The sequence below is a fragment of the Oxyura jamaicensis genome, chromosome 5 (assembly GCF_011077185.1).
Source record: "Oxyura jamaicensis isolate SHBP4307 breed ruddy duck chromosome 5, BPBGC_Ojam_1.0, whole genome shotgun sequence".
NCBI lineage: Eukaryota > Metazoa > Chordata > Aves > Anseriformes > Anatidae > Oxyura > Oxyura jamaicensis.
In genome coordinates this window covers 39,836,696-39,848,833 of record NC_048897.1, presented here as the reverse complement: position 1 = coordinate 39,848,833, position 12,138 = coordinate 39,836,696, and the positions used below count along the sequence as shown (strand labels likewise).

The 12,138-nt window shown below is 40.5% G+C and overlaps 1 protein-coding gene across 5 annotated transcripts in view; it reads left to right on the top strand.

Moving 5' to 3' along the window:
- Positions 1-1,541: 1,541 nt before the first annotated feature.
- DICER1 (dicer 1, ribonuclease III) overlaps positions 1,542-12,138 on the top strand; it is a 65,933-nt gene continuing 55,336 nt past the window's right edge. For 3 of the 5 annotated variants that reach the window (XM_035327235.1, XM_035327238.1, XM_035327237.1), the window contains exon 1: positions 1,822-2,002. The gene's annotated coding sequence lies outside the window, so the exon portion shown is untranslated. The other 2 variants (XM_035327234.1, XM_035327233.1) reach the window with 2 other exon arrangements.

Here is a 12,138-nt window from a genome sequence, read left to right as displayed (position 1 = left end):
TTCTCACAGGTAACAGGTGACAGGACTAGCAGGAATGGCCTCAAGTTGCACCAGGGGAGGTTTAGGTTGGATATTAGGAGACATTTCTTCTCAGAAAGAGCAGTCAGGCATTGGGAGGGGTTGCCCAGGGAGGTGGTGGAGTCACCGTCCCTGGGGGTGTTCAAGGAAAGGTTGGACATGGTGCTTAGGAACATGGTTTAGTGGGTGACATTGGTGGTAGGGGGATGGTTGGACCAGGTGATCTTGAAGGTCTTTTCCAACTTTAATAATTCTATGATTCGATGATTATCTACACATCTCTCTGGCCTGGGCTGCAGCTATGGATCCAAGTCATGCTGTAACCAAGGTTGGAGGTTTGATTATTAGCTTTATCTCTGTGAGGAAGATTCAGTCTTCTCACCAGTCACAAAGAGAATGGTGTTGGCAGGTGATGCCATGAGAGGTAGGAGCTAGGGACTTATAATAAACTAGGATTTGAAATTAAAATAAACTGTAAGGAAAATCCAAATGGGCTAGTTCTGTTCAAGTGATATATTTCAGTCCTGTGCCCTACCTTACTGGACCAGTTCCTCACGCTTACAACGAAACATTCTCCTACATCAGGTAATTATTTGGCAGTCTTGTTGCACTGCAGCACCATTTAGGTAAGTTAGGTAGATTCAAGGTTTTTTATTGCCTTGCAATTTCCACCCCCCCCTCTATTTTTTAAAGGACTTGAAGATATTGATGTCAGTTGGGCCAAAGAAATAAAGGCTGGAAAACAGTAGCATATGAGGTACAATAGAAATTGTGTTCTTGTCTATTCACCATGCATTTTTCAGTTACTTCACCTCTGGTTGAAGGATTTTGATAATGGAAAAAAATAGTTACCAGCTGTTTAGTCCAATAGACCAGCTGTTTAATCCAGTAACTTTTTTTTTTTTTTTTTTTTTTTTTTTTTTTTTTAGTATAGCTGTAGTTTTTAATGTCACTCAAGTGAGTTCTGACAACAGACTGGAGACCAATGGTCCAGCTAGTCAACGCTGTCCCAAGCAATGGCAAAAGAAGATGCTGCTGAGGGATCACAAATGGATCCAATTGCCCCCAGTGGCTCTTTTTTCTTCCCCCTTCTGGCCTAGCACCAGCAAGGGCTGTGCGTGCCAACTCCCTGATGAGCAGAAAGGACACTCTGACCATCTGTGTATATGGATATGTGGAATTTCACTACACAGAAGCACTGGAGATGAAGCACCGCTGTGCCCTGAGACTGACTGAAGTCATCAAGGACTGCTTTTTGCCTTCCGTTCAGTCAGGTTCAACTCTTCAAGACCACTCCTGCCCCGGAGGAACGAGCAGTGCCCTGAAGACAGCCTCACCACCTTCCCACCCTACAACCCGAACACCACAGCCCGCCCCCGCCGGGCTCCGACCCCGCCAAGATGGCGACCGCCGCCCTTCGCCTCAGCGCTGAGCCCGCCGCCTCCCGCGCGCGCGAGCCCCGCCCGCGCGCATGCGCAGGGCAAAGGCGGGGGGGCGGGGCAGCCGGGGCCGAAAGCCTCGCGGCGCTCCGGCGGGGGGAGGGGAGGGCGCACACACGTGAGCGCCGGGACCACCCGGCGGCTCCCCGGCAGCTGCCGTGTCCCGAGAGCGGATTGGCCGGTCGGTGAACCTTTCACCTTTTACCCGCCTCCCGCCGCCAATCACGCGGCTCCTTTCACAGCGCGGCGATGGGGAGCGTGAGAGCTGCGCAGGGCGGAATTCTCGGAGCGGGCTTGCGTCGCGGGCGTTGGGCGGCCCCCGTTGGTATGGGTGGGAGGGCTGGGGGAGGTGCTCCGTTTGCGTAGGGCCGGCGGCGTAAGGGGGGGGGCAGGCAGGGGGAGGCGGCCGCGCGGGGGCCCAGGTGAATGGAGGAACCTGACAGCCGGGGGCAGCGCGGCGGCGGCGGGCAAATGGCGGCGGCGGCGGCACAATGAGACGCGGCCTGTAGCGGGGGGACGCGCCGGGCCGCCTCCCGTCACAGCAGGTAGGAGATGGCGGCCGCGGCCCGGCCCCGCGGGTGCGTGAGGCGGGGGCCGCGCTCCGGCCCCTCACGGCTTTGTCTGCGTGAGGGGGACGCGGGGCAGGGGGCTGGGGGTGCCGCTCCGGGCCGGCGTGCGAGGCGCTGCGCGAGGCGGTGTGCCCGCAGCACGGCCCCGCGCCGCTCTCCCCCTCCCCGACCGCTTGTAGAAGGAAAATGCAGCGGCAGGGTGGTGAAGGCGTGCCTCGTGCCGCGTGGTTCGGGGCTGAAAAAGGCCAGGAGGTGGAAAAAGGCGTAGTTCCGTGCTGGAGTTGGTTGGTGCCGGGGGTAAAAGTGAAAAAAAAGGGATGAATGTGTAGAAAACGGATTGAGATATTGACATCTGGGGGGTTTCTTAGTGTATTATCGTTCCTCATAAATCATTATTTCCAAAAAGTAAATCACCAGTTCGTTTAACTTCAAATATTGAAAGTCTGGAGGTTGTTTGGCACTCCACATTATGAGATACCAGCAGCCTTGTTTGGCACTTCAGGTTATAAGATATCAGCAACCTTTATGTTAAGGTATTGACCATCAAGTTATGCTGTGAGCTAAAGTGGTGAAAGTTGTAGGTTCAAAGGTGATGACCACTTTTAAAGGAACAAGGGAAAACCAAAAAATCAAAACAGAATTAACTTTGTAGACACTTTTTGTTATATTGTATTATGTCTTACATTTTCTGTTTTACGATATAAACTATCTGTACTGTCTTGAAGTGCAAACTGCATGCATGTCTTTGGTAAGTTGAGTGTGTAGTGTTTGTGTTTAACCAGTTGATATAGACACAAACTGGAATGACTTCTAATATACCATAATTGTTGCAAATCGCTCTATGAAGAGCAGCTTTCCCCTTGTCTGTGTCTCCAGGTTATGTTGTAGTCTTTGTAACTACAAAAGGTTTGGAGATACTCCTGGAAGATTGCAACTAGAAGGTGCTTATATGTATATCATCATTGGATTGCTACTTCATTATTTATTAATGCATAGGATTTAAAAGTATATACCTGTGTATTCAGAAGCGCTGAACTTGGAATTAGCTACTGCTGTTTATGAAAGTATCTTGGTGATCTTTCAGTGCTGTGCAAGTGGCAGCCCAGTACTGAGCAATCAAAAAGTAAAAAAATAATAAAATGCTGGAATTAAAAATTAAATGAAAATAGACTAGCATCAATGTGATATAGTTTAAATCCTTTCTGGGCCCATATATCTATTGCTGAATGCAATTTGTGTATTTTTCCTGTCTCTTCTAACTCAGAAAGGCTCTGTTAGGCTAAGAAAAAGGTAGAGGCGAAATTGACTAGGACTTTTCACCTGGGGAAAAAAGAGTCCCCAGGGGAGGAGCAAGGGGCATTATGCAGTAACATTTTTTTCACCTGTTTTTGAAAGGTTACTGTAGTTTACAGATTCAAAACAAATAAATGGAGTTACTACTTTATATCATGGATAACTAAGATGCCTGGTGCAGCATATTAGAAATGCCAAAAGTTTACCTGAAAATTGAAACAATTAATTTGGGGGGAGGGAGGGAGGGGGTCAGAAACTATCAAGCACAGAAATGTCTTCTCAGACTCAGCAAACATCAAGGTAACTGGTCAGTGGATGGTAAATTAGGTAAATTCAAGGCTTCCCTTACTATTATACTCCTTCATATATGTCCTCCATTGAATACTGGCAGAGGGAGGCTAACAAGCTGGAAAGATACTTTGCCTGACATATTATACAAATCTTTTTTTATAGGGATTTTACTTGGTTTTTGAGATCTACCTTAATGCTCTGTAGGTTATGGGAGTAAAAAGCAAAAGCTATAGTTAAAAAAAAAAAAACTTTTTTTGTGTATTCCATACATTTCCTGTTTCAAAGAATTATAAAGTCCTTTTTCCATGACACAAAGTCTCTTCAGGTGCACCTTATTACAGAGTTTGAGTACTGCTGCTTTCCCCATGCACACTTTGTGTCCATTGATCTGTGAGTGCAAATTACTGGCAAAAACAAACAGAAAGCATTTTTATCCTCTTTAGAAGAGCAAAGAGTAACCTAGTAAAATGGGTATGGTAAACCTGGAGTTGACTTGTTTTCTCTTTGGGTAAGCTGTAGAATGTGAGTGAGAGCAAGAATTCAAGAAGATTTTTGGAAAGGATTGTACACTTAAGGATGAGCATTATGGAGACGAGCATTGTAGTGCTAGGACTACAGATGAGTTTTATTTATGGCCTTAATATAATCTGTCAAGCATCAAAACATACTTTGACATGGATTATACCATTATTTCATAATTAGTGGAGAGAAAATCTAGTTTTCTTTTTCACTCGTGCAGTTGGTGTGGTACAAACTGCAGATACGGAGCTTGATAGGTTGCTGGCAGAGCAGTGAGGTGGCTGCTGTGCTCCACTTCCCTCCTGTCATTATGGCTTGCTGTGTAGCCACTGACCATCTGTGTCCCATCACCTTCATATTTCAGAAGTAATTTCTTCATACTGATAGCACGGAAATTAGTTTATACCCTCTGCCTCCAAGCTCCCCTCCCTCGGAAGTGGCTCCCTTTAAATTAAGTAGAAGTGTAATTGTGGTACTGTACAGAGCTCTGTGTGAAATGTGCTTTTTGAACACGCTATCTTGAAGGCAAATAATAAGTAAAGGAAAATCATGCTTTCTCCACTCCGTATAGACTTCTGTCTTCATCCTTTCATGACTTCTATACGGATTGTGATAAACCAGATATATAGTAAAAACTGAAAATTCACTTTTTAGCTGAAGTTACTGCAATCTTTGGTTTGAATTTGAAGGTTTGGTGTTCAGGCTGTGCTGACCATTTGAGGGGGTGGGCAGGTGTAGGAATGGCATTAAATAACCATGCTAAAGAACGGAATCTATGGGGCACAGCAGCATGCAGCTTTAATAAAGTATGCCTTGGTACTCTGTTAGGTGGACCCTTGGGTTAGGTGAACCCTTGGTTTTGGTAGTTCTATTCTTTACCTACTGATGTCACAAATGTTCAAGTTTGAACTTAAGCAGTGTATCTCAAACTTCCTTGTTATTTCTGCTCTTTACTGCAGACTAGGTTAGTTAAGGAAGTTTTCTCTGGTATTTCTTACCTTCAAATCGCTGCAGTGTCTGGACTTGATGAGAACTGAAGCTAACATCAATGATTTTATTGCATGGTTACACAGCTTTTATGCAGGAATGTTGGAGGTGTTGAAATGTCATTCTCTGGTGGGAAAAGAAGGAAGAGCAATATTCTACAACTTTTCCTTGCATTCCTGAACCCAGTGTCTTTTGTATCTGTTGTGGCTTTTATGTAGCTGCATACACATGAATCTGCAGTTTTTTTGTTTTTTTGATTGAGCAAGTGGGACAGGTGGGTCCCTTCTGACCAAGACAATAGAACCCAAATCATTCTCTCTGCATCCTTGCAAATTCAAGAGTCTTGTATAAAAACTTGTTTGCTCTGCTTTTCTTTTTTCCTGTTTATGTCCATCACATAGTACTGCAAACGCTGCCATGTAAGGTGTGATAATCAGTTCCTGCCCATGTTTTGCATCTTTTGTTGCCATTCATGAAGGATCAGTTCCTTAACTGAGTTCACCAAATAAGTGTGAATTTGTGTCTGAGATGCAGTGGGATGGCTGCTAGGAATAGAAGTGGACAGACTGGGACTATTTAAGTTGGCATTGTGGGTTTTTAGATTCTTTTTGTAATTTTTGTAAATCCCTCATCAGTGTCCTTGGTTTCTTTTCTTGTTTTATTTTTTCTTTACCATTTGTGTACACAAGAAAATCCCAACCCTTACTGTTAATTATTAAAACCTGGTTTCCAGTGCCTGTCTCTCTTTTGGAGTCTCTTATTCCTGATAAAATGTCAACCCATGTAGAGTTTCTTCAGCAGGGATACTAACACCTGACTGGGTAGCAGTCGGTCTTCTTGAAAATGCAAGAATTATTTTTTTAATATTTATGAAAGCTGGCTGGAATTTTAGACCTCCTTGCTGATAATGTGTATTTCCTTTCCACATAGGAAGATAGGCAAATACAGTTTTTCTGAAGGTAACTTTATTGACTCCCTTGAACTGTTTTTGCTATGCAGACGTGTCTGGGCTGGCTAACTTTGCAATTCTTGTTTCTTTTTTGTTTGCAACAGCCTCCCTCCCTCATCTGTGATCTAGATCAAGTTTCTTACAGCTTTCTTGTAACTGTTGCTGGCTCTTTGGCTGTGTATTTTCTTCTTCAAGAAGTGAACAATGTAAATTTGCTCCATAGTTAGTAGATGCTTAAAAACTTGTAGAGATGATCTGTAGTGGTCTAGAGTTAATTCAGGTATCTCTCTCATTTTGCCCCATCCTCTGAGTTTAACTTTTAAGTGCTTAAATCAAGGACAGTTACTAGATGTTTGTATTCTGCCTTTGTACGTTAGGAGAATCAGATACCTTTAAGCTGACTTATTTTGGCTTTATAATATGTTCAGTCATCTCAGCCCTAACACCTTTATCATTAGAGATGATCAAGTATAACCACTCTCAAGTGAGACTCTTAGCTCTTCACTTAAGTTTTGTATTTCTGAGTAGCCAAATCTGTCTGCCTTGCTAACTTTGTGGTCAATACTTAGTAGGTTTTTCTTCTTGGAAGAGAACATAAGGGAAAGCAAATGCATTCAATATAAATGAGTTTTAGCTTTTTTTTTTTTCTGGTTACCTACAACCTTAGTGCCACCATGGCACTAAAGTTAAATGTCTGTATTGCTGATCTGCTTTGTGAAGTTATTAATCAAGAAGTGATACGAATCTCTCAGAAGGACCGGGTTGGGGGGGGGAGGAGGAATGACACATGTCCCTCCCACTACTGAAGATCATTTTTAGTTATTATTGCTGTCTGACTTAGTTCTGTCAAAATAATCTCCAAGGCTTTAGAAGCTGAGAGTGAAGGTGGATAATGGGCATGAAAAGTACACCACGTCAAAAAGAAAACTTGATTAGATCTGTTGTTTCTGCCATGTGCTCTATGAGTCCCTTGGAGGATCTGTGTGTATTTCTTACTTATTTGTTGTTCTTACTACTAATGCTTTCCTGTTCCTGTGGTGCTAAACAAGGAGAAAATTGACCTGAGGAAACGAATAGTTTCAACCTGAATGGCAGAGACTGTAAGAGGAAAGTGACACGAGCATGTTACTAAGAGCCTAGGGGTTATTTTTCTCTATTATTTCTACAGTTATTCTAAGCCAGGCCTGCAATTTGTTTGCTTGGGAAAAATAAACAGGATCCCAGGGACCACACTTTAATTTTTTACTACTTGTAATGAATTTTTTCTTTTCTTCATTGCTCTAAATAATATTGAACTCTGTCAACATGAGCCTCCTGAATTGACTTACTTTGACATTGAAGAAACATAGAAAGCTGTAACTGGCACTGCAAGAGAAAGTTGTTTATTTGTATGCTTTCAAGGATTATAAATAATTAAGGAATGTATACCCAGCTATTCAAGTCTATATGATTATATGCTGAATACATCAGTTGATTTGTTTGCTGTGTAATCAGAAAGACTACAATTTAGTGAAATCTTTCTCTGAAGAAGTGTGACTAGAATGTGCGCTAAAGAGTTCCTGTCCTGGGATTTGAGAGGAAAGAGCTTCAGCTGTGGCACAGACAGAGCTCCGGAGCAGGAGGTGTAGGTTTTATGCAGGCCTAGGTTGTACATTACCTTCATTGTTACCTTGAAGTCATTCATTGAAAAAAAGACTGGGAGAATGCCAAAAACATTTATGAGCTCCCTGTGTCTTTGAAAGACATACAGTCAACTTCCAGGAGATGAGTAATTTTCCCTATAGTAATCTTTGCATAGTTAATGCTTTGCTGTGTAGAAACTGAGATGTGAAACCTGCCTTGATTAATACTGAACTTTCTGGAAAGTGGTCTTAACTCTTTGTTACTTATATTGAATAGAAGATGAGTTTTCAGTAACAAAATCTGATTAGTTGAAACTGTCCACCGACTGTGTTTTATCTTAGTGGATGAGGGTGTGCAACAAACTGCTGGATGATTTTAGGGCATGTAGTGACTGGCATAATGATGAAGCAGGTGCTGATTTCTGGCAAGCACTTGGAGTAATGTGCTGATAATGCTACTAATGTATACATTGCCTGCCAGCTATTAACAGTTGTTAAAAGTCTTTTATCTGGTCATCCTGTGACTGCTGTCTGCTGCCACTAGATGTTTTCTTTTGTTGCATTTGACTAATTGGTTTTGGACTGGAGAGCAAGAAGTTCTGTTGCTGGAATTTTAGGCTTCTTGTCACTTAGTATAGCACAGGTCAGCAACAGTTGGCAATAAAGAATTTGGTCTCTCTTTTTGAGTGACAGTCAAAAACCTCTTGAACCCAATTTGCTTGTTTTCTGTCACATAGGCCAGCTGATGGCTGTCAAAACAGATGACAACCGTCTCCTCATGCCAGCTCTAATACTTGTCTGACACCCCCACACACTTGATTTCTGCTGGTTCAGCAAGCAGAAGCTTGCCTAGGTAAAGGAGAAAAATGACATGGTTAGGGAGTTGAACCATTTTTTCTAAGTCAGACAAGTGCCACAGCTGTTTAGAGAAGGGAAGGAGCAGTGAGAAGAGCAGGGTTCTTCCATCTAGCACTAGGTTGCCACGGGATTGGATCAATGGTCTCGTGAGCTCTCATACCAAAATACTACCCTCCACTGGATTGTCTTCCCTACTGAATCAGTGAATACTTCCATACTATGTGAATATTGATTTCTCACATGTTAATTAAAAGCTGTTTCATATTTTTTCAACATTCTACTTTATCACTTTTATTAATAACTGTTTTATTAATAAAAGTTATTAATAACTGTTCTTAAAATTGGATGCATTATTATAGTTATTGTGTGAGGTTTTGTGTATGAAAATCAGCTGGGGTGAATATAGGATATTAACCAAAGCGTGTGTGGGGTGAAAGTGTATGGTGTGGAAAGTCTAATGGATTCAAAACTCTACTTAATGACATTTTTTTTACTGAATAATATTCTGAGGCTTCAGCAGCTTTTAAACAAAGATAATACCACCAGAAAGTGGTAGCAAGATGGAACACTTGTGCTCTAGCTTATTAGCTTTGGAAAGCTCAGGTCCAAAGTTACGCATTGTATAAAACCTGTCACTTCTATCTAGTGGTAGTATAGAGTCATGACTCCGTAATTCAGGAGCTATTCAAGAAAGTGGTCTAAGTTTTAGAACATCTTCCTGTTTTCATCAGTGATTATGTATTCCAGAATAGTAGTAAAATTGAATACAAATCAAGTCTAATAACTTGAAGATGAGTGTTTTCCTTTACGCTGTTTCAGATTCTTCTGAAACTTTGTTTTTTTTTAATCTTTGTCTGGTTAGTAGGAGCTTTTGGAAACAGAGTGGTTAGGTTTCAGCAAGGGAAAGGCAAACCATTGTTTTGACTTGAAAAAAAAAATCTAGTCTGTTTACTGCCAGCATGATAGAGATTTGTAATCCTTCATCTGAAATCAAAGCTTTAGCACCTCACACTATCCATAACATAAATCTTTAAATACTTCTGAACTTCTCAATTAACAGGTTGAAGTAGTTGGAAAAGACAAGTCACCTTTGTAAGCCAGGAAAACTTTCTGATTTTTTTTCCCTCAATTTGAGTAATGATCTGTAAAACTAGATGGAAGATAGAGATTAGGCTATACCAGTTATCCAGGCTGTGTTTTTCTGAGTTACTCTCGGTTTACGGGTGAATATTTACTGCAGTTTTTAAAAAACACATGTAATTTATTGGTGATAATACAGTTAAGATGCATCAAAACTTTGAGCAAGAATGTCCAAAAAAACAAACACTCTTTGGTTTTCCACACTTAATGTACGGGCTAAACTTTTCTGTCCCACAAGATTTATGGGGTAAAGAATATCCATCAGTTTCAATTATCAGACATTCTATTTAGAATAGCATTTGACTATGTATAACTTTCATATGAAATTGTAGCCAATAATTAATACAGGAGGATTTGCAATTGGTGTTATGATACTGTCCAGAGGGTTAACTAAAAAGACAAAAGTAGAAAACTTCTAAAGAAAATAAACATTTTATATTTTTCATTCTAGCTAGGTGTTATATGACCATGGAAATAATACTCAAAACAGTAAATTCTTTTTTACATTTAAGCATCCAAGGTGCATAGGCTCCTCGTGCATGTCAGACTAGCACACATTTGAACTGCCAGTCCTGCCTAGGAAGAAAATGCGTGTCCCCGGCTTAGTGGTATGTGCTATGAAGCTTTGAGTTGCAAGCATGTCTGAAGCTGTGTGGTGCATTAGGGAGACTGCTTCATCTAAGAAACAACTTTCTTCTGTGTGATTTTATTACTGTTATGTTTTAGATCTGGTCACAAATTACCTGGAAACGGTTGTGCCAGCATTAGACAGAGTGGGAGACAGCATGTGGGTTGAAGAGTCAATAGAAGAGGGATGTTCTTGTATGTATGGCTGTCCCTATTTAATGCATGTTAAGCTGACAAGAGGATAGCATTTTGTCTCACTGCTGAGTGAAAATGGAAGAGAAGTGATGACAAAAATACAGGAGACACTTCATATTTCTATACCAGGGATATCACGTTTCCTCTATATATTCTAGAAAACTTTGACTGTACGACCAGACATGGACTTGTGTGAGAGTATTTGAGAGCTAAAACAAAATACCACTGTAAAAATACCACTAAGATGTGTTAAACCTGCATATGTTCTGTGTTTAATCCTAACTGAAGAATAGTAGTAGGGCCACTCCTCAGTGACAGCTTGCCTGTAAGGGTTTAATTCACTTCTACTTTCCAAATTAACTTAATTGCCTTGATTGATTAAACTCACTCTGTCTAAGGTCTTATCTGTCCAGCAGTGTCACAGTTCTAATAACTTTACAATTTCATTTCAAAACTCCTTATTACAAATAGTACAGGCCTAAATCTACAGGAGGTCTTTCCCACATTTTTAGTGTATGCTTGGATTGTAAATTGTGAAAATGGCCATCTTTTGTATACATTATATGTAGTTAGGGAGAAAATGAGCTTAAGTGTCAGTATTGTATTCCGTATCCAGCAAATGTTGGTCTAATTAAGTATTTAAAGTGGTAAAAACTAATCTCTGCATTTGTTCTAAGTAACAGTACTTCTCATTTTCCTTATGCAAGAAAGGTATTGTAATTAATCTGTTAACTAAAGAGAAGGTAGATTTTTTCAGCTTTGTCTGCTTCTTTAGAGTTAAGCAATTCAGAGGAAGAAGTGGAAAATCTTTCAAATCTCTATTGAAAGTTAGGCACTTGATCTGTGGAAATCATTCTGAAAGTCATACCACTCAATTATCATCTTTCAGTGTGTTGGTGCCTCTCTTCATGCCCACTCAAATAAGTCAGCTCATTAGCTGTAGGTATAAAAATCAAATTATTATTCAGTGAAAAAAAACAGTTATATTTAAATATTTACATATTGTAAAGTTTTGTTTAATAATGCTTTAAAATAATTTGTGTATAACTGAGTTCTAAATTATTTCTAAATACACCACAGTGTGTAATAGGCAGACAAACAAGCTGTTCTGCATAATGGAATATATTAACAAGGTAAATGAAGTAAGTGAACGTAAATAATAGTGCTAATAGTACCCTCCTAATTTATTGGAGGCTCATATTCATCAGTTGTAGTCCCAGGTAATTAATATCAGTAAATAAGTAATTGTTTCAAAGGAAACCTCAAAACCCAAACAAATTTTTAACTGATTATTTAAAGTTTCCTAGTAAAAGTCAATATTGAATTAAGGGGTGTTAATGCTGTGGATTTAACCAGACCTGTTTCATTGGGATGCTGTGGTGGAATAATTATTTTGCCTTAAACTGTGTATTATTCCCTTGCTTTTAAATGTCTCTTACTTGGTGTCCTATGACTTTCAGTATTTTTTTTAATTTGAGCATGTGTATCTCTACTTCTTGAAAGTTTTGCTTGCACTCATGCTTTTCTTCTTTGCCTCTAGAAACCTATTTCTTTAATTCCTTCATACTTAGCTTTCATTGTTCTTTGTCATTTAAGTGCTGGCAGCATTTTTCTGATACTGCCTAAAAGGT